This window comes from Martes martes (genome assembly GCF_963455335.1).
Source record: "Martes martes genome assembly, chromosome: 4".
NCBI classification, from domain to species: Eukaryota; Metazoa; Chordata; class Mammalia; order Carnivora; family Mustelidae; genus Martes; species Martes martes.
In genome coordinates this window covers 35261289-35287475 of record NC_137891.1, presented here as the reverse complement: position 1 = coordinate 35287475, position 26187 = coordinate 35261289, and the positions used below count along the sequence as shown (strand labels likewise).

The 26187-nt window shown below is 40.9% G+C and overlaps 1 protein-coding gene across 3 annotated transcripts in view; it reads right to left on the bottom strand.

Moving 5' to 3' along the window:
• NCALD (neurocalcin delta) overlaps positions 1-26187 on the bottom strand; it is a 381527-nt gene that overhangs the window by 243621 nt on the left and 111719 nt on the right. For all 3 annotated transcript variants that reach the window (XM_080802054.1, XM_080802056.1, XM_080802057.1), the window contains one exon: positions 20823-20875. The gene's annotated coding sequence lies outside the window, so the exon portion shown is untranslated. The remainder of the gene's footprint in view (positions 1-20822; positions 20876-26187) is intronic.

Below are 26187 nucleotides of genomic sequence, written 5' to 3'. Positions count from 1 at the left end.
AACCAGACAGGGAGACAAACCATAAAAGACTCTTAACCTCAGGAAACAAACTGAGGGTTGCTGGAGTGGACAGGGGTGGGAGGGATGGGGTGGCTGGGGGATAGACATTGGGGAGGGTATGTGCTATGGTGAGCGTTGTAAACTGTGTAAGACTGATGAATCACAGATCTGTACCCATGAAACAAAAAATATATTGTATGTTAATTAAAAAAAAAAAAGATCATCACTTGTCCAGAGTCAGCAACGATCTTCCTGTGCCCATGCTCCTAATGAGGGCACTTGTCATTAGCTAAATGAGCAAACCTCTAAAAATCACTTTCTATTAAGAAAGGTCAATACAAATGTATCTACTAATTGGCTGATGAATTCATGTCCCAGAAAACCTAAGGAATCTCCATTGCCCACGGAAGGCCAGAATTTCAGCCTCAGCTCTTTGAACCAGTTCTTGGTGTCCAGGGAGTAACACTGAGTGAGGATACTATTTTAAACTAACAAATATCAGTGATGCATGCAAAAAGGGGCAGGTCTGAATGGGGAAGGGGAAACTGAAGCTATTCTAAGTCCCCTCCTCATGTCCCTTCACTGCTCTCTGCTCTCTTGTATACCAACTCTCTAGGCATTTGACTGCTTGCACTTTCATAAACTAAAAAGACACAGACTTCTGGAGGCTATATGGTAGAACCGGCTCTGGAACCAGACAAACCAGGTTGAAATCTTGGCTCTACCACCTCCCATGGTGTGATCTGTCCCATGAGTTCTCTGAGCCTCAGTTTCCTCATCTATACAGTGGGGACATGAACAGTGTATCTACCTTATGGTATTGATACAAAGATTAAATGCAAGTCAACTCCCAGAACTCCATGAATAAAAGCTACTATTAAGGACTCTGGATTGATTGAAAGTGATGACATATTTTTTTTGTTAACTTTCAAGGACATAGACATTCAAATGAATATTATGCTCTTCAAGGCAATCATCTCAAGGTATCTCTAGGCAGCAATTGTTTCCTCTAAAGTTTCCTTTACTTAATACATTTCTGGAACTTCACCTTTGGAACTGCCACTAGCACGAGTATCTTTGGTAATGACAGATCTCTTTGCAGATGTACTATGACCAGAATGGTCATTCAGAACCAAGTGCAGTATTGAGAAGAAGAACATCTTTTTGGCCAAACGTAGGCCAAAGGAATGACTGTAAAGTCCCAACCTAGTCCCCGTACATATGCTTAGCTCTATCTGCTTCAACCACTCCCCCATCCTATACACTCAAGGTCCCTCATTGCCTGAACAAGTAGAGCCTTTCCTGCTCCCAGAGTTCTTTGCAGGCTACTCCTCTTAAATGGAATGGCACAGCCTTTATTCCCTAGTCCAGCCAGAAATATCCAACTTAACCACTTATCCAACTTAACCATCCCAGTCATGTCAACCCTTCTACCAGCAGTTAAGAACACAGAGGTGATTGAATATTCTTTCCTGCTTTGTCTCAGATTAGTTGGCCATATAGTTGAGGGTCCATTTCTGCGTTCTCTATTCTGTTCCGTTGATCAACATATCTGTTTTTGTGCCGGTACCATACTGTCTTGATGATTATAGGTTGAAGTCAAGAATTGTGATGCCTCCAGCTTTGGTTTTCTTTTTCAACATTATTTTGGCTATTTGGGGTCTTTAGTTTGTAGTTCCATACAAATCCTCAGAATTGCTTGTTCCAACTCTGTGAAAACTGCTGCTTCTTCAACAAATGGTGTTGGGGAAACTGGATAGCAACATGCAAAAGAATGAAACTGGACTGCTTTTTTACACCATACACAAAAATAACTTTAAAATAGATGAAAGGCCTGAAGGTGAGACAGGAATCCATCAAAATCCTAGAGGAGAACACAGCCTCTTTGACCCTGACTGCAGCAACTTCTTATTAGACACAACTCCAGAGGCAAGGGAAACAAAGGCAAAAATGAACCACTGACACTTCATCAAGATGAAAAGCTTCTGCACAGTAAAGAAAACAATCAGCAAACTTAAAAGGTAACCTATGGAATAGGAGAAGATATTTGTAAATGACATATCAGATAAAGGGCTAGTATTCAAAAAGTTCTATAAAGAAGTTATCAAACTACCCGAAAAACAAAAACCCAGTCAAAAAATGGGCAGAAGACATGGCTAACAGCGCGTGAGACAGACAAATGGCTAACAGACACATGAGAAAATGCTCAACATCACTCATCATCAGGGAAATTAACAACTCAGGAAACAATGGATGTTGGTGAGATGCAGAGAAAGGGGAACCCTCTTATACTATTGACTGGAATACAAACTGGTGTAGCCAGTCTGGAAAACAGTATGGAGGCTCTTTATAAAGTCAAAAATTGAACTACCCTATGACCCAGCAATTGTACTACTAGGTATTTATCCAAAGAATACAAAAATAGTGATTGAAAGGGACACCTGCACCACAATGTTTTTTATCAGCAATGTCCAATAGCCAAAACATGGAAAGAGCCTAAATGTCCAACGACAGATGAACGGATAAAGAAGCTGTGGTTATTATATACAATAGAATATCACTCAGCCATCAAAAAGAATGAAATCTAGGGGCACCTGGGTGGCTCAGTGGGTTAAGCCTCTGCTTTTGGCTCAGGTCATGATCTCAGGGTCCTGGGAACGAGTCCTGCATCGGGCTCTGTGCTCAGCAGGGAGCCTGCTTCCTCCTCTCCCCATCTCTCTGCCTGCCTTTCTGCCTACTTATGATCTCTCTCTCTGTCAAATAAATAAATATTTTTTAAAAAAAGAATGAAATCTTTCCATTTGCAACAACATGGATAAAACTAGAATGTACTATGCTAAGTAAAATAAGTCAGCTAGAAAAAGACCAAATACAATATGATTTCAGTCATATGTGAAATTTAAGAAACAAAACTAATGAACATAGGGGAAAGGAAGGAAAAATAAGATACGAGAAAAAGAGAGGGAGGCAAACCGTAAGAGGCTCTTTACTAGAGAGAACAAACAGGGTTGCTGGAGGGGAGGTGGGTGGGGTGAAGGGATAACTGGGTGATGCGGATTAAGGAGGGCACGTGGTATCATGAGCACTGGCTGTTACATGCAACTGATAAATCACTAAATACTACCTCTGAAACTAATAATACACTATATGATAACAAACTTAAATTTAAATAAAATCTTAAAAGAAGAAGAAGAAGAACACAGAGGTGAGAAGCTGAAGACAAGGACTCAAGAAAAGCAGCAGACAAAGCAGTAATGTGCAGGGCCGGGGAGTAAGCTGCCCAGGTCTGAACCCCGCCTCTGTGGCATGGTCACAAGCTGTGACTTAGATGAATTACTTCACTTTCCAATGCCCAGCTTCCTCATTAGTGAAATAAGATAAAAAGCAGGAGCTCCTTCAAAGGTAATTTTGGAGATCATGCAAAGCACCTAGAACAGTATCTAGCAAATGTTTAATAAAGTCTTAGATCTAGCATCTCTTAGCTAGGTGCCCAATTTGAGTTCGTTACTTAACTTCTTCACATCTCAATTTCTTGCCTTTAAATGAGGATAAGAAAAGTAGCACCAATTTCATATGGTTGCTGAGGATTAAACAAAATAATGTATGTAACTTGCCTTGTATATCATATATAGAGCTTGGTATATATAGGATTTCAACAAAATAGTAGTTTTTTCTTAAAGTTATTTCTTTTGAACTCCATTACGCTTTATTTATATCTCTGTTCTGGAATATATCAAATTACATTATAGAAGTCTAGACTGAGAACTCTTTGAGAACAAGAACTTTGTCATTATTCTTCTGAAAAAGGGGAAAACCAGTTCAGCTGGCCATATGATGTGAGGGGGGGTTGAAAATTGAAACAGAAACCACAACTTGCAAAACTGTACTATGACTCACAAAAATAGAAAAATTGTACCAAACCATGACACACAAGACAAACTAAGCTCAGACTCTTTAACACCAGCCCATTCAGACCCACGGTTGTTCTAAAGAAGACCATAGACAAACCGGTCTAAGAGTAATTCCCCACAAAGCCCAATGTCCTAAAGACCACTGACTGTTTCAGCAACTTCGTACTTCATAAATTCTAATGTCTAGCCAAGACCATTCTGTGACTACCGCCAGTTTCACAAACTCTGTAGATAATTCTTCCTTAAAATCCATCTCCACCCTGTTGAAATGCCCCCAAACCCTCCACGGTATATGCTCTCCCTTGCAGCCTCAAGCTAATAAATAAACAGAAGTCCATTTGACTACAGTGTGTCCCTGGTAGTCTTTGTTTGGTGGACTCCAACAGACCTTAGCATGCCAAGGACTTGGCATGGCACCTGGTACAGAGCAGGCCTTCCATCAATTGTGTCTTGAACAAAAGAAGGCAGTAATGAGACTCTTCCTTTTATAAGTTAAAGGTTCAGAAGATAGTTCTAAACAGAGCATTTCAAAAATATTAGGAGCCACGTCAAGCAGCCTCAAGGGGATGATGTATATAATTTTCCAAGCTATAGATCTTAATGAGCCATCGCTGAAAATATGTACTCAGGAATGCTGATTAGAAGCCAGTCTTGCTGCTGTGCTCTTACGCACATCAAGTATCATCCCTGATCGATAGAAAATGATAAATTAATCGAGGACACAAGGTGAACAGGCAAGTGGACATGGTCTGTGTTCCTACAGTACCGGGCACAGGGCCTTGCCCACAGCAGTTGCTCATGGAAATTTATTCATTGGTTACTGACAGGCATTTTACTCTGCAGGTGATAAGTGGCTGAGAGCTTCTATGCAGAGGCAGAACCTGATAAATATGATGGTCTAGGAAGCTTCCTTTCCAGGAGCAAGTTAATACTACGAGCTGGCAGCCTTGCCGGAGGTTATCGCAATAACCAGGCCATTAGGAAGGTCCTTGCCCATTGAGATAACAGTGGAAAGGAAATGAATCTCTTTTGCAAAGCTTAGCACCATGGTGACTAGCTGATTTTGAGGGAGCGTGGAAGGTACCAGAGTTAAAGAAAGATGCATCAATGTTTACCACCACGGGATCATTGGAAAACGATCCTGACAGAGACAGAAATAGCATCAAGGATGGAAGTGACCTTGCTATCTGTGCTAATGCCTGTTACTACGGGTCCATGTTCTTCAAGTAAATATCATGGCCTTGCACTAACCACTTCCTACCTGCTCTACCACCCTGCACAGCTCAGATCAATAAGGGTAAATACATCTTTTTACCCACTTAGAGTAACTATCAGCAGCTCATTGATTCTAACTACTCAAAGCGATGACATTCCCTTTGTAAGGCATGATTGACAGATTTTTTTTCATTAGTTTTGCTCAAAATGGCAATTAAACTCATTTAAGCTATGAAAGACCCTTGAACTTAAAGCCAATCGACTTCTAGAATGAATAGCTTATGACGATTTTTTTTTACCTTTTTCTTTAACATTTTCATAATTTATTTATTTTTTTTTAAGATTTTATTTATTTATTTGACAGACAGAGATCACAAGTAGGCAGAGAGGCAGGCAGAGAGAGAGAGGGGGAAGCAGGTTTCCCGCTGAGCAGAGAACCTGATGCAGGGCTCGATCCCAGGACCCTGGGATCATGACCTGAGCCCAAGGCAGAGGCTTAACCCACTGAGCCACTCAGGTGCCCCTAACATTTTCATAATTTAAACAGATCAGCCACTGTGGCAGAAGACAAAACCAGGCCAGACATTTTTTGAAACTAAGGAAACAGGAAAGACAGTTGAGACTGATACTAGCAACTAACTAACCAAGATATACTAGTAAATACTATTCTCAAAGAGCATGATTTTATTTTTTTCTGGAGCCTTTTAGATAAAGGTAGCCCTGCCAAGAATCCATCACAGATTTGGAAAGAAAAGGTGGGGTTATATAGAAAAAAAATTTACAGTGACTAGAGGAGACTGATAGGCTGTCACTGCATCACATTTAAAGATTTGATATGAAGCATTAAAGAGAAATAGCCCATAAGGAAAAGGAAAATCAAACATGAATTTCTTTTCCCGATAACGCAATTTTCTGGGCACCGCTGACTTGTCACTCACTAAAAACCCTCAGCTAAAGAAAACATTTTCAGGTCCTTTTTCTGAAATTGCTGCAACCAGTCTATTTTCAGCTCTCTGAGCCTCCCAGAAAAAAAAAAAATCCTTAAATGATCTTGGGTCCAGGTTTAGTTCAAGCTGCCAGAAGCTTTTAAGATGGTTTTGCTACTGGATTTATTAAACAACTGAAAATCTAAAAAAAAAGAGATGGTTTTGCTACTTTGCTTTTGTTTGATTTTCAACTCATGTTCTGACTGAAGGTATGTATGGGCTAGAGTGAATGCTTTTCCCCCAAAAATGAGCCTTTCTGCCACTTGGTTATCTGGGTCTGTTCTCATTAAATAATTCATGCACAAATAATCAATGAACAACTGGAAAAGATTATTTGGTAATTACAGTTAGCCTCAACAGAAACAAGCCATTGAAACAATAAAAGCATATAGTAGTCTCCCTTTATCTGTTGCGACCATGTTCCAAGGCCCCCAGTGGATGCCTGAAACTGCAGGTAGTACAAACCCTACATATACCATGTTTTTTCCTGCACATACACACCTATGATCAAGTTCAATTTATAAACTAGGCACAGTAAGAGATTAACAACAATAACTAATAATAAAATAGAACAATTATAATAATACACTGCAGCATAAGCTACGTGAACGTAGTCTCCCAAACTACGTTACTGGACTCATCCTTCTTGTGATGATGTGAGATGACAGAATGTCTGTGTGATAAGATGAAGTGACATGAACGACACAGGCACTGTGTTGCACTACCTGATATTCAGAAGGAACATACATCGTCAGCCTGAGGACCACAGTTGACAGCAGGACACGGAAACCATGGAAAGCAAAATCACAGATAAGAGGGAACTACAGTACCTGTTATAATGACCATTTCTAACTCTGGAAACAGCAGTTGGGATAACCAATAACACGAGTTACGCTGGTCACCCTCCATCAGGACCCCTGGAGGCCAAAACGAGGCTCCCATTATGTTAAAGGTCAACATGTTTCTCACCACATAGTGAGGCTAAGAAAACTTTAGAAAACAGAGTTGTTATGTGCTAAAACTTTAGAACAAGCAAGGGGAGTAGTAAGTTTGTAAAGTGCTAAGAGTGGCTTTACAGAAAATTAATTTGTTCATTAATTTGATGCATCCACTTTTCATTTTCTCCAAACCTAATGTTACAAGTAATCATTTTGGGGCTCAATGGCAATGGACCGTTTTGCTAGTTATTCCCCATCCCCCCACCCTTCAATACCCGGAACCATGCTCCACCTCTCCTGCCCGGGGCCGGAGGACAGGAGGGTTGGATCACCTAGACTCCCTGGGCCTCTAGCTTCCTGTTGGGTTTGACTAGTGGGGGGCACCAGTCAAATATGGAAAGGTGGGAGGAAAGCAGTGTGGTGCTATTTTCCCTATTTTCTCTCCATTTTACCGCAGTGTCTAGCAAGAGTTCTCTCCCTTTGCAGCTTTGGCTTCTGTTGAGTGGCCCTTCCTCCATAATTACAGCCCTCACTGGACTCCACAATCTGTTCCTCTTGTCCCTTCAGCCTGGGCAATGGCATCCCCTTTGCTGTTAGTTCCTGGGAGCTGAACCACCCCTTGTTTTTCCTATAACATAGCCCACGGGTTTGCCACAGCCCCGTCATTAAACTCTCTTCAAACCCTCGGAGGTAAATTCTGTTTCCTGCCAAGATCCCAGTGCAGCCACTGTGCAAAATAAATACAGAAGTATTTGTGTCCTGGCTGAGGATGATGAGCAAACACAAAAAAAGACCAGTATCTGTGAAAAACATGCATGAGCAGAACAAACCTCTACCCAGCTGTCTACTGGGGCAAACAATGATTTAATGTCAAGCTTAATGTCAAAACCAGCAACATATACCTAATAGTCCTCCTTTTTAACTTCTCCTTTTTTGTAATGAGGGGAAAAAATATAACATTTTCATCTTCACCATCAAAATATTTCCACTGGATACTGGAAGACTAGAGATTCTCCATAAGTCACATGGATACTTGAAAAAGATGAGCTTTTATTCCATTCCTGTTCTTTTGCAATTAGAAAAAGAACATTGTCTGAATTTTTTTCTTGGGTGCCCAGAATTCAATTCACTATAGTGTAGAAAGGGTGATGATAATGCCTTTCAAACACTAGGGTCAATTAACAAAATAGAAAAAAAAAATTTAAAGCACTGTTTTATCCAAATCATACAAGGTGGTGTATGACACTCAAAATCCATTATCTGTTCTAAGACTATATCTCAGATGGCACTTCTTTTTCTTCAGTCTGGATATTCCTCTATTTAGCTGGAGACTACCATTCTCTTTATCTCATTAACCCAGCAAAGGGGTATTTGTTGAATTTGCAACAAGCTGATAAACTATACAGTTTCCAAGACTAAATGTAATGTTTTTGCTGGATCCTCTTTTTTTTAATTTTATTTTATTAAGCTACGGGTTCCTAATGACATAAGAACTATGGATTAATAAGCAGAGCAGACATTTTAACTCAGGCACAGTGAACTAATTAGGCCATCTCTTCCGCATTTTGCTTTACACGGTGCTGGATCTCACTTCCACCTCTCTCTAAATCCATTCTGCAGACCCATTCTCCACCCATCGTCCCTCCTCTGTGCCCAAGAACTATGTTGCCCATCCCCTGCCTTCTGGTTCCTTGTGGAGTTCTGCCAATGGGAGATACGAGCAAGAGACCAGAGCAGAGGTGAGAAAGACCCGGATGTCCCTGCCCCATGTCCTCTGTACGTTGCAGTCCCACAGTGCTGGCAGTGGCTGGCTCTCCAATGCACACTCCTGACCACTGTTCCACCTGAGCATGCTCTGCTCTTCTTAGCCCCATCCCAAAGACAGTAGAAGCTTCTCATTACTAAACATTCCTGGTTGTCTTAATATCCCTTATGTGTTCCTTTCACTCTGTCTACACCTCTGTATATAGTACTTTTGCCCAATTCTCTTCAGAGTCCTGCAGTGTGTGCCTTCTGTTTCCTGCTGGGTCCCTGACCAACAGGAGCATGACTTGCAAGGGAAAGCACAAGGTTTCCTCAGGCAGGGGGAGGTCCCCCTACCCACATTCCCTATTCCCCCCTACCCATCCCCACCACATGCTTCTGAAGCCCAGGATTAAAAATACAGATCTGAGGAGAAGCTGGGAAACCATCACAGATCCAAGGAGACAAAGGAGGTAGGACGACAAAATGGAACATGGAATGGAATGTCCAAGACTGAAGAGGAGAAGGATGTTAGTGTAAACACTGGTAAAATTGGAATAAAGTCTGTAGCTTAGTATTATTGCTGGTATTAATTTCTTAATTTTGACAAATATATCCTGGTTACTTCAGAAGTTATCATTAGGGGAAGCTAGGTGAAGGAAATAAAAGAAATTTCTGTACTATCTTGGCAACTTTTCTATGAATATAAAATTATTCCAAAAGAACATGTTTATTGAAAAGAAAAAAAAAAAAAAAGCAGATTCCCAGACCCTGCACCAGACCTCTGAATCACAATTTCAGTTGCAGGTGCTTAAGCAGGTGGTTTGAGGACTGAACCTTGAAAAGCACCACCCCTAAAGAACTTGGAAACTATTAGTTCTGGTTGAGATAAGGATGGAAAGAATTGTTTGCTGATGCTAAATTACAGCATAATTACTTGACTATTTAAAGAAAAGAGCCAATTGAAGCTTTGTCAAAGTTCACCTTCTATCCCAGTTAATTAGAATGATTCATCCCTCGACCAATCTCTGCATTTAGTTTCTGGCATAAAAACACTTGAAAAGGTACAGGTAATTATAGAACCAAACAAAGAAAGTGACAGTAGAGTTTTTCCACTTCCTCCTCCCTCCAAGATCAAGGTTTTTTTGCAATGTGTGTCCTTTCTATTTCTTCCAACCAAGTTTCCAAGAGGGCAGGGCCTACCAAACAGACCGCGAGTGGTCTTCTTCATCTTTTCCCTGCTGGGCTTCTCCAAGCTGATTTCAAGCTCTTCAAGGCAGGGCCTATAACTACAGCATCTCCTGTGTTTTTCTACAGCTCAGTTCAATATTCTTCACCCATTACATTCATGGACTTCCCCACTCATCCACATCACTATTTATTTTAGGTAGCCTGTAATTCTTATATTCAACATTTTCTATGCCGTTGGAGTTTGTAAGAAGGGGACAGGTAGAGGTGAAAATGTTAATTATGTTATTATTACTTGTTAATTTGCAAAAATGTTAATCAAGCCAGGCACTATTACAGGCCCTGGAAATCTAACAATGAATAAAATAATTCCACCTTCAGGGAGCTTGAAGTCAGATCAGGGGGACGGATGATTAAACAGATAAGTTCCAAACAAGCCATGGGTTCTCCCTTCCCATCCTCACGCTTCGCCCACTATGACAGGGCAAATGGAATCTGACTTAGGAACAGGAAGAACTGATTTTAAAGGAGACATACTCTTTCTCACTTTCAATCCCCTCACTCAAAAAAAAAAAAAAAAAGAAAAAAGATGGGAATAAAAAAAAAAATCTCTCTGCTGTGAAGTGTGTAAACCTGGCGATTCACAGACCTGTACCCCTGGGGCTAATAATATATTATATGTTTATAAAAAATAAAAAATTTTTAAAAAATCTCTTTGCCTTATAAGGGCTGTTACATAGCTCAAATAACAACGGATGTATATGGGCTCTGAATATTGCAAAGTGTTATAAAAAATGTCAAGCAATGCAAACTAATGACTTAAACAGCCCCTGTCTACTAACTCTAAGGCAAAAAGATAGTGGTTCCGTGGCCTTTCCATTAACCAGAAATTTCAGACAATAAGATTTTATAAAAAGCAATCCTTTCAAAGATCTAAACTCTGTTGCTTTGGAGTTAGCAATTAGTGAGAATTCGATTAACATCAAAGAACTGTATCAGAGGGGAGAAGCTTCCTTTGCAGAAAGCAGGCCTGCCATTCTCTTCATGGTAGACCCATTTTTGCTTCACTCTCCCTGAACAAACAGGAGGGCTCAGTTACTTCGACGCTTCTCTAAAATTGAAAGGGGTTTCTCAGCCAGAGCCATTCACATTTCTATTTTACTCAAAAAGGAGCTTCCAGATCAGCGACGAAAGAAAATCTGCTAAAGTCGGTGCGAGCACATATAACCTGTGAGCAGTTTTCAGCAGATATCTTATCAAAGATTATGCTTGAGAGAAATTTTGAAAAATCAGATTTGCTGTTGCTGATAAATATAGTGTCTATTCTCAGCTTCTAAGGTAGAAAGTGTTCCGCTGGAGCAGTTTACCATCTTTTTCTCTGCCTGGAGAAGTCGATGAGCTTCTAAGGGCTCTCTGGGTACCATGGTAACCGCATGATTCTGATCAAGTTTGTGGCGTCTGGGATACAGGTTAAGGAACCTTAAAATGGTTACCTAGGAAAATCTGCATTAGAGAACACTGCTGGTGTGTTTGAACTGGACATCTGACACATTGAGTCAGGTGCACATATGGCTGCAAACCTCCGCTGCATCCCAGCGCTGGACCAGCATGTGGGTAACCTGGTGACTGGAGGACACTATTGCAAAGAATTCACAGTGGCCATGGCACCCAGGGAGCAGCAAGCTCATTATAAAATATACAAGAGTATATAGGACTATCTTGTAAAGTTTTAGCTTTTATTCCAAATTGGAATTTTATTCTCTAGCTTTTGCTGCGACTTCAGGTGTGGAAGTCTTTCATGGGGATGACTTTGGCTAAATAGAAACTGAAGAAGTGGTTAAATATTGAGCAGGGAGGACAGTAAGAAGATCAGAAAGAAGCTGAAGTCATTCCTGTGGGACTTCAAATGCACTTAGTCGGAAAAATCATGAAAAGGAAAATGAAAACTATTGGCTTCCATAAAGAAACAGCATTTTTGGCTTTACCGGTGAGGAGAAATCACATCCGGCATGTGGGACTCTCTGAAGTCTACCTAGACTGTCTTCCTGGTGATGCTTTCCCTTCCCCCAACAGGAATGAACAAATATCAGATGACAGAGACTTCCTCTCTGTAGCACATGTGTGCATGCTCACGGCCTCAGATCAGACCAGGAATCACTTTGGGGCTCACCAGAGACATAAACCAATGAGCACTTCAATCATTTCCATATGTGTGAAAGAAATTTGATCATTGACCCCAAATGATCTTCACAAAACCCATGAGTGAGCTGAATTTCTTCAGGAAATATTTAGGAAGCACATGCTAGAGCATCAGAATGAACCAAGAGCTAAAAGAGACATAAAAGAAACCAGGCCCCGTTTTACCTTTTGGTTGAAGAGATAAGACAGACTTGCAGGAAATAGGTAGCATTTTGCTCTATCTCTCCTACCCCTTAATACTCTCCATGTCTTTGTTGACCTCATGGAGTCCTTCCATCCACCCACCATGTCCATTAATCACTTCCTCCACCTTCATGATCCTTCCCACCCCTCTCTACCTAAACACACCCCTTGGGCTCCTTTCCTTCTGGGAATAATCTGATGCTTATGATCTCTCCACAGAACCCTCAGTATGTTTGTCCTCTTCTCTTTTTAACCCTGGATTCATCCTGTATTCTGTGTTCTCTGCTCCAACACTCAACACTCCTAGAGAAAAACCACATAACCACATACATTGTTTGAGGAAGCCATGCAGAAAGGACTACTGGAGAATGTTAGTTTCCCAATTAGAAGGTAAGTTCTTTGAGGGAACGAGGTATGTCTCATGCTGTTTTGGGAAGCCTGATGGTACCCTATCAGACTTAATAATCCTTATTGCAAAGTAGTTAATACCAAAACCAAAAACTTAGGGAAAAAAAATATAGTCCATACTCATTAGACAGATAAACTGATTTTTTTTTAACTTTCACACATGGTTTATGTGAAAATAAACACAGCTATTCCAAAATAAAGCATTCAGTAAAGTAGCTTTAGAAGGTAGTCATACTTAAAAAACAGCTGGTAAAAGTTATTCTGTGGATTTCAGTTAGTCTGTGAAGAGTTATAAAGCTCTTTAAACTTATTTTATGATTCAGAATAGTTTCTAACGTAAGCGCATTCTTCTTGCTAATTAAAGCAATGTAATAAGATCTCACTTATTACCGCTCTCATACTACATGCAAACCACCTCTAAAACTTCACCAAATAGGAGCCATCCTTGGTCATATCTGTATTTCTCCAGGGAAAAAAAATGGAAGCATCTTTCCTGTCAACCAGAAAGGTATATATCAAAGGAATCCTGAACTAGCTTATTGGAGGGAGAAGAGAGCCAGGATGCCATCCAAGGCAAGAGTCACTGTAGGCATTAAGTTTCCATGTGACACTGCTGCATGAACATGAGGCCCCAAGGAGACCTGCATACTTGAGCCCACGCTGGAAACGTAGAATGTTCTCCCCTCACACCTGTGGCAAAGCTGACTCAGAGTTGGGCAGGGGGTCACCGCTTTGCCAAGCCAACTATACCGCAGGCCACGACCCTCATACCCAGCTTGCAGGAAGAAACCCAAATGTTGCCTGATTCCCTTAACAAATGTAATAATATCCGACAAGAGACTCAGTGGACAGCATGCGATGTCATTTCCTCTAATTAAGGAATGCTCAAGAAAAACCAAAATAGCCACAAAGCACTGTCAGCAAAGTAATCAGCAGCGACAATTAGCTGTCAGCTCACAAGCCTGAGCTGAGCCTTGTGTAGGGAGCTGGACTTACTGTGGGTTTCCAAATCGTCCTGAGAGCAGGGGTCAAAGATGATAAGGCTGCTGAGAGGGGCCAGAGCCTGCTGCATACCAGTGGGTGAGGGGAGTGGTAGCAGCTTGTTTGTTGGTTGGTGGGTTGCTATGTGGCGGTGGAGGGGACGTTAGGAAGAATCCTATGGGGGCTTCCAAAGTAGCTTGGAAGTCTGCTGGCTACAGCCCATGCTGCATTCGCCACGAATCGCCCTTCTCTACCTGGGACAATGCTACCCAGTCTTTACAACGTATACACAGTTCGTCTGCACCTCCTTTGTGAGGAATTCACAACTTCAGCACGTGCAAATTCTCCCTTTTCTCAACTCCCATAGCCAATGACTGACTATACTACAAGGTCATTAACAGCAGGAGTTGAGAAATGTATATAAAGAAACAAATATAACACAACAGCATCATGCTACGGAATTATACTGAGAGAGAGAGAGAGAGAGACAGTGTGTGTGTGTTTGTGTGTGTGTGTGTGTGTAACACACACATATGTATATAGCAATTATCAGGAGGAACACCATGCTCTCCTCCCCAGGGCACATAAGACCAAACCCTTTGTCTTCTTAGAACTACTGGAAGGTGACAGCTTCCCTTTGCTTTATCCCTTCCCCCCTCTTCCAGGAAATGACTTCTCAAGGGGCTGAGACTGAGGGAAAGGACTTGGAGGTCTGGGCACCCTCCCTTCTACTTTTGGCCTTAGCAGTATTTATTTTTCTTTCCCATGAATGACTATTTCGGCAGTAAAAGTAATAGGAGGCCTGATACCAGCTGACTGGGACCATAATTTAAGCTCCTTCTCCAATCCAGAATCCCTGGGAATAAAGCCAATGTTTAGCTCCCTGTCTGGAGTCTGCATTCAGTTCCCCACCCATAGCAAACCCAGCAGCAATGTGCCCAACTCCAAAGATCCATTTCCCAGACTCCCTTGCAGCTAAGGGTGACCACTGACATTAAAGCAGAATTTAGTGGCCTCGGGCAACTAAGACTACTCTTTGCCTGGGTTGGCTAAGCAAGGAGGCATGACCTTGTGCCCTTCTCTGTCTACATGCTGAGAACGCACACATGATGGTCCCACATTGAAAAAGATATGTTAAAACAACGTAATAATATCACCAGAAATCTCTGACTTCATGTCAGAGACATGGAAAGACAAGGCAATGGAAAAGGAAGCAGGCACTATATTCTAGCGATCGTGGCTAACTTTTTTATGGTATCGAAGGAAAGAGGACAACTTAAGAACTGGGATAAGTGTAAAATTAACTTTCATAGAAAGTTAAGGAAAAATAAAGAAAATCAGAATTCTGGCAGCATATTCCCATCATTTCATCACAAGGTACTCAAAGTTGGGAAGATTTGAAAGCTGAGGGCTCTTGGCAAGGACCTTCACAGAGGGATGGGTCCTTGCTGGAACCCTTCAGGCCAGGTTTTGAGGCATCAATAGAGGTTTCATGCAGGAACTTCTTTCTTAAACTGAAGAGGGGAAGGCCAAAGTGCCCCTATGAGGCCAGCTTCATAGGTCTAAGAAATACCTTTATAAGAAGAAGCAACAGAAAAATCCCTGCTACAAGAAAAAGTCAAGGTTTTTGAGTGCTAGGAACCAAAACTCAAGAAAGCTTTTGAAAATAAGAAGATTTTAAGTATGCATATCAATGATCATTGTTCAATTAAACTCAGTAACTTAATTAGAAAATTCATTTAAATGCCTTAATTTTATGCACTATGTCCCAGTTTATTCTTAAGGTAGGATTACCTTCATAATATTTTGACTTTGAAGGATTTTAATCTCACTATTAAAAGCACAGTTGGCCAAAAGGGAAAAGAAACAGCGATTTTGTAAAACACCACTTCCCAAAGATCCAAGGGCATAAAAAGCCCTCAGAATCTTGTTAAATTGTAGGTTCTGATTCATCAGGTTTGAATGGGATGTGCACTCCACATTTCTAACCGGTTCTCAGGGGCTGCCGCTGCTGCCGCTGGTCCCCGGACCACCCCTGGAGTAGCAAGGATACAGAGGGTTAAACATATCCAAGCTGTAAGTCGTCATGACTGTGCCTGGCATGCCGGGGAATCAAGATGCGTCTGGAATCATGACATTGCACTCCTAAGTGCCGTGGCCATCTGGTCTTCTTCAGGACACTGTACTTCACACCCCTTTTCTGAGACACCGCAGTGCCTGCTTGCAGTCTCTTTCTTGTTATCTTTCCCCGGGCCTCCCTTTCTCCTCTCCTTCTCATGAAGGCATCGAGAGCAAGGAGAGGCCACAATCAAGCTATTCTATTGGGCAGTTCCTGCCCCCATAGGCAGCTACTTCCTGAGAAAGAAAGAAGAAGAACGCCAACCCAAGAGAAGAAGAAAATTTAAAGCCTCTCAGTTTTCCCATTAAGTTTTGGATTGTGGTTTTATTGCCTTCTTTTGATTCGGCTTTCATCCATTTTGGACTGGCATTTTGATTTACAACCCAAATCTCCCTTTAAGACCAGAGACTCTTAAAAAGCTACAACATCGTTCTGCATTCACTGAAGATACAGAAGGCCACAGAAAAAGCTGTCTAATCAACAAAAGCATAACTTGCCCTGAGCCGGTCAGAGAGCTAAGGTCACGAGACAACCAGGTGAGCTAATTTAGAGAATGGCATGAATCTCCAAGGCAGATGGGACACCCAGACTGTGACCTTTGACAGAGTATCATAGGAAAGAGTGGCCATCATAAAAGCAGGGAAGAAGAAAACAGCCACCATATTGATGAATCCTATGGGGCTAGTGTGTACTAGCATGACAGTATGGAATCCTGGGGAGCTTCTCTCCAGCTTCTTTCCCCATAGGTTTCCGGTGCTACTCCTCAGAAGGATTGTCAGGGACTGAAGAGTGATCCTTTAGAAGGGCACAGGCCAGAAACCCATCCACTTCCCACAATTTTATTCCACATTAAGCAAGAGCTTTAAACCACTGGGAGAGGAGCAGAAAACCATCCCATTCCCAAGATTCAAGCAAAGATCCACTGATTCTTGAGAAGGGCAGAAGCAAAAGCTATCTGCCCTGATGGAAAGACAACAAACTCTCAGACCCAGAGTCTGGTAATGACACGAAGAAGAGGTCTGCTAGCTATACCCCCCACCAGGGAGGGGCAGGAAACTCTCTCTCTTCCCAAGATACCCGCAGACACAAGGCAGAGATGGACCGCCAGGAAGAGGAGGAGGAACAGGGACAGACTAGGTCCCGAGGTGTAGACACTCAAGGCCTGCCCAAGACTGAGGCTGGATCAGGAAAACGGACAACTCCACCACCACAGTCCCTGCATTACTCGGAGCACAGGGCAAGAATGGTCTACTTCTAGATGAGCACCAACGTAGAGAGAGATCCCTTCAGCGGAGCAGGTGTGGCCAGTCTGCTGAAAGCTGAGGATAGAGTCTGAACAGTGAGAAAGACCCTCTGGCACACCGGCCACACTAAGCACAAGGTAACTACAGGCTACCACTGAAGAATGCTGGTGTCTGGTGGGCTGAGGGTAACTCCAGCAGCCAGGAGCCCAGTCCCACCCTGCTAACTCCCTACTAACTACTTACTGATCTTGTCATCTGCTAACAAGATTAACACAACCCCTCACATCGATCACCTTACAAAAGAGGAAGTATGCCATTTCTGGATAGCAATATTATTTACTACTTTTCTAAAAGCAATGTCCAACATTCAACCAAAATTATGACATATTTTTAAAACTAAGGAAAATCAACCCACTGTCAAGACAGAGCAACTAGACAGAGATGATTCAGATTTTGGAACACTCAGACTGAGATTTTAATATAGCTATGATTAATATGTAAAAGGTGCTCATGGAAAAGAAGAGTAAATGCAAGAAAAGATGGAAAAAATCAGGAGAGACATGGAAACTATAGAAAACAAAGAGAAATTCTAGAAATAAAAAATGCCTATCAGAAGTAAAGGCATCATTTGATAGGACACATTTGAAGAATCAGTAAACTTTCAGATTGATCAATAGAAATTATCTAAAGAGAAAGGAGAATTTTTTTTAAGTATACAAGAGCTATAGAGCAATATCAGATAGTCTGATATGCATGTAATTAGAGCACCGGAGGAGAGAGAGAAAGAGTGCCAAGGTAATTAAAGAGGACAAAGGATAGCTTTTTTAACACATAGTGCTGGAAAATCTAGACGTCCATATAAAAAAGTGAACTGTGACTTTTACCTCACACCAGATACAAAAATTACGTCAAAATATATCATATAACTAAATGTAAAATTTAAAACAATATAATTTCTACCAAAAAAAGTACATATTTGTAGTCCTGGTTTTAGAAGGATTTCTTAGGACACAAAACTGATACTCATAAAAGAAAAAAATTGATAAGTTGAACTTCATGAAAATTAAAAAGTTCTGCCCTTTTAATGACACTTTCAAGAATATGAAAAAAAAAGCCACAGATTGGGAAAAGGTATTTGCAAGCACATATTTGATAAAGGGCTGGTATCCCCACTATATTCAATTATAGATCTGTAACAGAAAGATAGGTAATATAAGTTTAAAAATGGGATGATTTGAACAGACACTTCACCAAAGATATACAGATGGTAAAGAAACATGTGAAAAGGCGCTTAACATATAAGGGAAATGAGAATGAAAGCTACAATGAGGTACCACTGTATACCAACTCAAATTCCTAAAATTATAAAGACTGATTAATACCAAGTGCTGGGAGGCTGTGGAGCAAGTAACACGTTAATATATTGCTGACTGGAATGCAAAATGACACAGTCACTTTGGAAACAGCCAGAGGGATTGTTCTCAAATAATACTAAACATACAATTGCCATACTTACCTTATGACCAAATAATCTGACTGCTAGTAACTTAACCAAGAAAAAGTGAAAACATAAATCTATACAAAGACCCATTAACTAATGATCACAGTAGCTTTATCAGATAGCCAAAAACTATAAATAACCCAAGTGTTCATCAATTGGTGAATGGATAAACTCATTGTGGTACATCCATACAGTGGAATTCCACTCAGCAATAAAAAAGAATGAACTACCGATACAGGCAAAACCACATATGAATCTCAAAATCCTATGCTAAGTGAAAGAAGTCTGAAATGGAAGTCTATACACTCTATGACTTCATTTACATATTATGAAAAAAGAAAAATTCTGGGACAGAAATCGATCAGTAATTGTCAAGGGCAGCAACTAGGGAAAGTAGATCTACTAAGAACAACATTCTTCTAGGTGTAGAAGACCATGGTGGTGGCTGTGGTGGTGGTTACATGACTGTATACATTTGTTGAAACTTATCAAACCATAAACTTCAACAGAGTGAATTTTACCACATGTTAATTATTCCTCAGGAAGCCTAACCAAAATAAATAAATAGATAAATAGTACTTTGGCCAAAGGATGGTGCTTGGTCAAGTGTGTATCCACACGGAAAAAATTAATCTTGACCCTCTACTTCACATGATACACAATAAAATCAATTTCAGATGTATTATAGATCAAAATGTAAAAGTAGAATGATATAGCTTTCAGAAGGAAATGGAAAACATCTTTCTGATCTTGGAATAAGGCCAAGATTTCTTAAGTAGGACACAATAGTGCCAACCACAAAGGAAAACAAAAAACAAAAAACAAATAATTTGTACCATTTTAAAGGAATTTCTATTCATTAAAAAGAGAGTGAAAAACCACAGGAAAAAGAGGAGATATTTACAACACATATATCCTAGCAAAAGCTCAAATCCAGAGTACATATTATTAAAAATGTCTACAATTTTAAAAAAAGATAATTCAATAAGACAACTAATTTTTTTAAAAAAAAAACCTGAGTAATCACCTCAAATTATTTTAGGATTTGAAAAGGACTTTCATAAAACAAGATATGTGAGTAGTCAATTAACCTATGAAAATGTACTTCACTTCACTGGTCTATAGAGAAATACAAATTAAAACTACAATATGGTATTACACACCCACTAGTAGAGCTTAAATAAAAAGCAACCAATCAAACTAACAAAAGCAGAAAATACCTTGTATTGGGAAAATATGGAAAACCAGAACCATCACATACTCCCGAATGGCATATAAATTTTTAAATCAATGCAACCATTTTGAAAAATTCTTTCATAGAGTCTGCTAACGCTGAACATATACCTACTCCAAGACCCAGAAATTCCCCTCCTGCAAACAAAGCCAATAGAAATGTGTGTATGTAGCCAAAACCATAACTTACCAAAACTGACTCAAGAAGAAATAGAAAATCTAAATAAGTCAGAAATCAAAACAGGAGGTGAAAATTCTTCCCTCAAGGAAAACACCACCCCCAAACTGTTTTGGTGTCAAGTTTCATCACACATCCAAGTAGTCAGTAATTCTAGTATTTTGAAAACCATTCCTAATAGTGAAAATACTAGACAGGAAAATTTTAGCCAATCTCAGGACTATAGTTTAGCAAACTACATCTCACTGAGTACAGAAAGGATATGTATTATTAGCAATGCAAGATAGCTTAACATTAGAAAATCAATTAATGGAGGAGGGGGGCTAAATTACCATGAACAAAATTTTTATCAAAGGATAAAAATCACTTGATCACTTCAGTAGATTAGAAAAACATTCAATAAAATTCAATGTACAGGTGAACTAATTTACTTTTAACAAACCAGGAGTAGGAAAGAAACTTCTTAATCTGATAAAGAATATTGGTAAAGTACCACCATCAAATGATGTACCATAATTGATTTGATAGAATTTAACTACTGTTGGATGTTTAGATTCTCTCCTTTTTGTTTCATTCAGCTACTGTAGTTTATGGTGCCATAAGCACCTTTGTACATGTTGATAAAATTGCCAGACCTCTCTGTGTCTCTACTTCCTCATATACAAGATGGAAATAAGGCAACACCTGACTCATAGGGCTATTCCAAGGATTAAATAAGAAGTTGAATTTAGATCTTAGGGAGTCTTGGGAGACAAGTGTGGCTTATAAATCTGAAAGCTCTTGTTCTATATTTACCTGGTGGCAGATTCCTCAAAGCACGCTGTAGGCTCAAGTCAGAAGAAGTCACTCTGTCAAAAACAAAGAAAGTTATTGTGTTAGATTATCAGGAACTAAGGATATAATATCTGAGGAATGCAACCAGGGATGGGAACTATCGCTTACTCCAGGATTCCCCTGCATCATTTGATAACTTCTGCCCACCCCAATTTCCTTCCCTCAAATCAAGTGAGGATGGCTACTACCATGCTCTTGTCATCTGCTCTTGACCTATAGCCTTCCATTTCTGCATGGCAGCCAGAATGGCAATTCCAAAGTTTGAGGACACACAATACACCCCTCCTGAAACCCCTTCCATAACTTCCTCTTACTCTTGGGCAACCTTCTTGTCCTGTCCTATAGAGCCCTTCATCATCTGAGGCCCACCTACGTCTCTAGCTTTGTTTCTCATCTCTAGACCACCGTCCGTGCTCCAGCTACCCTATACCTCCTTCAGCTTCTCCTTCCTTGCCACTTTCCTGCTTTCGTACACAATGTTCTCTCCCTCTGCCAAGATTATCGCCCCCTCCCACTCACCTCCACTTGACTATTTCCTACTTGTCCTTCCATTCTCCACTCAAGTGTCACTTCCTCAGTCAGCCATCTGCTCCCCTCGACCATCTTAAGATCCGTTATTTATACTTCCAAAGAAGCCAGCACTTTTCTGTAACATCATGCATGCAACTCATAATTCAGTAGACCTTGTCTTCCCTGGGAGCCCAGGGATCATGACTGTTTTATTCACAGCTATATCCTTATGCCTCGCCCAGCCCTGGTCTCACAGTAAAACTTAATAAATATTTATAGAGTAAAAGAATTTCTAAACCCATTCCTCACTCCTTAGCTTTCTAACTCATCTTTTGATTCATGCTGCTCATTTTACAGACTTCCTACTTTCCTACCACATATCATTGATTGTTAAGATTCCCTGATGGTAAGAGACAATGTTGTTTTATATAACAACAAGGAAGGAAGAAAATCAGCTGCACATTAAACTGTGATACACTATAATTTAGGACTTTTATTTCATACTTATTGAAAGAGCCCTACTGGACTTATGCAAGGCCTGGGTTTAACATATCCTTAAAAAACGAAAACATGAAAAAGTGAGTGGAATAAATTGGTTAGGGATGCAAATTTACTTTGGTTTAGGTATTCACATTCAAAAGCCACTCTCTGACTCACATTTGACACAATATCCAGGGAGTGCGTTTTCCCACATAATATTGTCCCCTCTGCCACTAAGAGCTTTAGTAATGCAGCACATCCTAAAAGAGTGCTCAAGGATTGTATTCGGGATTTTCTTCTAAGCTTCTGATACTTATCCACAAGCGCTGGCAAGAAAAATCTTACTAATAGATGGCAGAAGATTGCAGTCAACACCTGGGACTTGCATTCCTTTCTCAGATGGTCATCAAAAGGATTGCTGACTGAAGCAATAAGGGTTTCCGTTGTTGTCACGCTACCGGAACTACCAAGTTCACACATGCCCAGGCAATGCAGCTACAGCACAACCACCACCCGACTAGCTGCAACAAAAGATACTTCTGGTTGTAGGCACATTCTGGTATCAGAGTACCAAAATGTGAGAAAGATGAAACTTGAGAATCAATGAAATATGAGAAGTTAAAAAAGACTTTTCAGAGAACTCAGGAAAGTTCTTAAAAGGAAGAATGTAAATTCATTCTCTCTCTTTCTCTCTCTCTCTCTCTTTTATGCACACACACACACACACACACACAGTCAAAAGTATGACCAGAAATTTTGAGTTGTCACACACTGAAGTAAGGAAATGAGTGCTCAAAGCACTGGGCTAAGGGGCCCGGGGATAAATTTAGCCCCCCTCCTCCAGCCAAGCCCTGGCCCAGGGGCTTCCACCCTGGAGCAAGAAGGCATTTCCTGACTTTCCACTAGCCCAGTCACACCCTCATGGACAGAGTCCTCCCCAAGGTATGTCTTCTCTCGAATGACTTTTTAACATATTAAAACACCTCTTCTTCTTCTTCTCTCTCTCTCTCTCTTTTTTTTTTTTTTTTTTTTTTTTTTTTGCTTCTTATTCTGTGTGTATGATTAAAAAATACAAGAGAGAAATCTACCCACTTGGACTTTTAGCTGTATAATACAGTGTTGTTAACTATAGGCACAATGTGGTACAGCAGATCTCTAGAACTTGTCCATCTTGTATAATTGAAAATTACCTTCACTGAAGAGCAACTTTCCTTTTCCACCTCCCTGAGCCCCTGGCAGCCATCACTCTACTTTCTGCTCTATGAGTGTGAATACTTTAGACACTTCTTACAAGTGGAATCATGAAGGACTGGCTGGTTCATCCATGCTGTTGCAAATGAGAGGATTTCCTTCTTTTTTAAGGCTGAATACTATTCCATTGTCTGAATACACTACGTAAAATGCCATTTTTAAGAACATCATTTTTAAGTAAAAGGAAAATTCTTCGAAATGTGCCATCACATTAGAGTAGAGCAGACTACAGTTCCCTCATCCGCAGTCCAGCAGTCCAGGGTCTTGGAGTCTCAATTTACGAATGCTCGACCACGGCAGGGAAAAGGAGCAGAAAAGAGATACTGCCAGAAAAGCCAGTAGGCCTCTCTGTGCATCAGTTTCCTCATCTGTAAAACAGTTATATTCAGGGTCCCAGAAAGAAAGAGATTATAACTCGAATAGGAGTTTTAATGAAGGGGATTATTTACAAGACATGGACAAGGTTAAGGAAACTGCCAAGGAATGTTGAAGCGGGTACCTCCTAGTGGCCAAATCCAGGAAGAAGCCACAGGCCAGGTAAACCCATCGATGTGATCCTTGGAGATTACGGTCCCAGTGCTCGGAACAATGTGGAAGAGGGGAAGACTAGATCTAGGAAGACAGAGAAGACCCAGCACACAACATCTCTGAGTTCCCATAAAATTCCAATATTCTATGACTCTCTGGATACAGATTTAAGCTTTGCTACAGCAAGGAAAAAAACTCTGTTTACTCCAAGGATTTGAGGATAATCCACCAGGATGCATTTTCTCATCATTCTGTGTGCTTAGCTCAGCTAACAGCACTCATTTGTTGTTCTTGGAGACAGCTCAGGTTGAGAACATCGCACTTAACCGGTCCCTCTTTGCCTTTAACTGAGCTCTTACAAAGGTGGCAGGATTCTGCTTTGAGCTAGTAATTGACGTTTCCCCCTCCTTGTCTTATCCCCTGAGACCCTCCCCTTTTCCAGAAGGAGGATCCTATGGTGTCCACCACCCCCACAGAAGAGATGCTCAGGCAGGAGCAGAGAAAAAGGTTTTGGCTTTTGAAACCCCAGCACTTAGTCTCAGAACACAGACAACAAAGCCAGAGCAAGGCTTAGCACCTGCTCCCACGTGCAGCCCGCCCAATCCCACACCCAGATGATTATTTTGTTGGGGGAACGTGTAGAGAGAAAGGACTGAGCAGACATCACGTTTCACGAGCACAAGGCTCCCAAATTCTTTCCCCACAAGCTGAGACAGTAAACAGCAAGTTTCCCTCTTCTCCCTCAAACTCATTTTCAAGTCTCCCATGCGTTCCATGTCTGGGCCCTGCTCCAGGGACCACCTCGCCTACCCCATGCCCGCCCTCCAGTGGCGGCAAAGTCTACAGGCCTCAGGAGTCACAGGGGTGCCCAGTCCTAGGACACTTGTGTGAGGTTTTTAATTTCAAGAATCAAGGATCTTTTCAAAAGCTTCATTTTGATAAATGGTTGCTTCTGGAGAAGTTCCTAGTATCATCCGTTCTAAGGGCTCAGGCAAAGGGGCCAACCAGTTTCTAGCAACTCTCCTTTCCTGAACTTGGAGGCAATGCCACGCTCAAAGCGCATGGGGTTTGGCTGTAACTGTTCTGCAGACATCCAGCGGGGCAGCGCCGGCCATTAGAGAGATGTCCCGCAGTGCTGTGAAAGCTCTCTCAGAAGAGAGGGGAGTCACACTGGGTTAGAATGGAAACCCATTCGGGAAAAAAACAAAAATAAGTTTGCGGAGTAAAACGTCGTTTCTCCTTTCAAAGGAGATAGGTTATTTCCAAGTGGCTTCATAATGTGAAAAAACACTGACTTCTGGCAAAAAACTACAAAGAAGAGGGAGGCTGCCATTCTGCCCATTTGGAAGGGGGAGTCTAGAGGGGCTGGAGAGTTCAACAATTATCTGGATGACTGTGGCCAAATTCTTTAACCTCTCTGTGTCTCATTTTTCTCATGTGCAAAAATGCCACAGTTCAGATTAAGATAGCTATTGAGGTCCCTTCCAACTCTAAGAATATATGACTTTCAAGCAGGAAAGGAACTTTCCAGTTCAGAGTCCAAGGATTTGCTATTGAAAAATGAAGCCAAGAAAGAAGAAAGAACTGCCATTATCAGCCAGTGGGGCTGTAGTCTGACAAATAACAGAAAAGAAATGTTCTATGGATCCTGTCACTCGACATGTTATAGCTGCGTTCCCATCCTGGATGATACCACACGAATGGGCCATTCCATGCATCTCAAGAATGCCCCGACCATATTAGGAATTCTCCTAAGTGGCTCCTCTGTGACATTACACAGTGCTGGTCCTGACATGGCCATTTCAGTCAGCTTCAGACTGAATTCTAGATGAAAATATTACAGTTGGATGATTTGTCAAGGGCTAAGTCTAATCCTTGCAGCTCTTTTTCCAGAGTCCTTAAAAAGAAGAGTGCCAGATGTTATACTTGTATATTTAATGGGAAGCTGAATGGGAAGAAAACAAAACGCAGCAAGCTTAGTGGTAATATTTAACTGTTTTTGAAAACCCACCATCGAAACATACCAAAAATAACATATTTTTCAAAACGGTGACAAAGTCAAATATCTCTCAAATACAAAAAAATAAGTCTGTCATGAGCCATTTGGAATAAAGCAATCTGTCGGTTGTAAACCGCAAGTTCTCCTTTATAAGTAGTTTGCATGCTTCCAACTCTCTCAATAAATACCATGTTAATACACCAAAAATATTCAGGGAGAACTTCATCAGTGTCAGAAGATACTAACTAATCAGTTACTTGGGTAAAAACAGGCTGATCTCCCATAAGCACTAGCACTTATCAGGGATAAATATAACTCATTCTCTATTGCCCCAAACTGTTCCCCTCGTGCTATCCCTTTCCACTTACCACACAAGCCAGGAATCTGAACATTATTTAACACTCCTCCTCTCGTCAATAACCAAATTCTATAGATTGTGCCTGCTGAGCATCTTGGTCCCCTGTTCTCTATCCTTATTGCCACTGCTTGGATCAAGCCTTAATCCCCACCAACTGGAGAGTTTCAAGGTCTTTTTGCCTTCAATGACTTCAATTGATT